The 1855-nt window shown below is 44.1% G+C and overlaps 1 protein-coding gene across 6 annotated transcripts in view; it reads right to left on the bottom strand.

The window, feature by feature from the left end:
* The window catches only part of CFAP70 (cilia and flagella associated protein 70), a 93871-nt gene that overhangs the window by 57028 nt on the left and 34988 nt on the right, over window positions 1-1855 (bottom strand). The gene's annotated exons all lie outside the window — the stretch shown is intronic.

Genomic DNA, 1855 nt, shown 5'->3' with positions numbered 1-1855 from the left:
TATAGTGAGTAGATCTGCCTTGGAAAAAAATACTATCAGTTTTTTACAGCGAAGGAAAATGATAGAAATTTGAATGTGCATAACAAAAGGGAAGCTTCAGAAAATGTACGAAGTAGTGCTGGCTGGTGGCATGGTAGTTAGGCAGCTGGATCCCACATGACTGTCTACAAAGTTGGAATCCCAGACCTGATACCATGAAAAATGCACCAGGTGCATGTACATGCATGGCCAAAATCCTCAGAAGGGAATGGAGGAGGATGGATTGCAGCATGGCCATGTCCCCCAGGGAGGGTTATTTCTCATTTTCACTCTCTCTCTCTGCTTCCAGCAAGCACATGCAACCTATATCCATTTTTAAAAAATATTTAATTTTATTTATCATTATTATTATCTTTTTTTTTTTTTTTTGGAGAGGTTTTTGGTATAGGGCGCATGTGCTCACCAGAAAGACAGAGAGAGAGACAGAGAGACAGAAAGTGAGAAATCACCCCCAGGGGGGATGGCCACTCCACAATCCCTTCTCCTCTATTCTCCTCTCAGGATCTTGGGCATGCACACACATGCACCTGGTGTGAGTTTAAGCCACTTGGTCCGGGACTCAAACAGCAGTCAACTACATGGGAGTCCAGCAACATAGCCATTATGCCAACTTCTGGTCTCATTATTATCATTTTTAAAAGAGAGATTTTTGCTATAGGGAGTGTGAGCTGGCTGGAGAGGCAGAGAGACAGAAAGAGAAATCATCCCCCAGGGAGGGGGATGCCACAATCCTTCTCCTCCATTCTCCTCCTGGGATTTTGAGCATGCATGCACACACGCCTGGCATGAGTTTGAAGCCGCTAGATCCAGGACACAAACTGTGGTCAACCATGTGAGAGTCCAGCAATGTAACCATTATGCCATCTGCGGGTCCCATTATTATTATTTTAAAATTTGCTACAGAGCATGTATGCTCACCAGAGAGAGGGTGCAAAAGCGAGAGAGAGAAAGTGAGAAAGTGAGGAAGCAAGCCACCAGGTCTAGGACTTGAACTGTCATTGGCTATGTGGGAGTGTCCAGGGCTTTAATCACCATGCCACCTGCTAGACCCACTAACCACAAGGTTTTAATCCAGGGCCAAGAGACTTGATAACTATGGCAACCACACATGTGTGCATGCCCCAAATCCCAACACGATGGAGAAATGACTGTGCTACAACCATGCTCCAGTGGGAGGTGCTCCCTCCCCATGAACACATGCACTCTCTGGCAAAAAAAAAAGGCTGGGGTGGGGTCAGCAGGTGGCATGGTGTTTAAAAGCATTGAACTCCCACATGGCTAACCATGGTTTGAGTCCTAGATCTGAAGGGTTACTTTCTCACTTTCTCTCTCTCTGGAAATATTAAAATAATAATAATAAATAAAGTTAGATAAAATAATTCTTAACAAAAAGAGAAATAAAATGTCATAAAGTAAAACAAAACTTTAAAACAATTTAAGAATTATATTATTTAGCTTTATTTATTTATTTACTTATTTTAATTTGACCAGAGAGGGGCAGAGTGAGAGTGAGAGCGAGAGAAAGAGAGAGGAAAGTGAGAAAGCAAGCCGCCAGGTCTGGGACTCGAACCGCAGTAGGCCATGTGGGAGTCCAGAACCCTTGACCACCTGCAGGCTCCCAAAAACTTAAAAAAAATTTTTATTTGAGTTGGCTCCATGGCCTCATGATTAAGGCAGCAAGATCCCATAAGGCCAACTGCACAGATTGAGTCCTGGATCCAACAGCTAGAGAAACATGCTAGGGACCAGCAGGTGGCATGATGGTTAAGGTGCTGGACTCCACATGGCTGACTACAGTTCAAGTCCGGGGCCTGGT

The sequence above is a fragment of the Tupaia chinensis genome, unplaced genomic scaffold (assembly GCF_000334495.1).
Source record: "Tupaia chinensis unplaced genomic scaffold, TupChi_1.0 Scaffold148012_1, whole genome shotgun sequence".
Taxonomy (NCBI): domain Eukaryota; kingdom Metazoa; phylum Chordata; class Mammalia; order Scandentia; family Tupaiidae; genus Tupaia; species Tupaia belangeri.
This window is presented reverse-complemented; position numbering and strand designations above follow the sequence as displayed.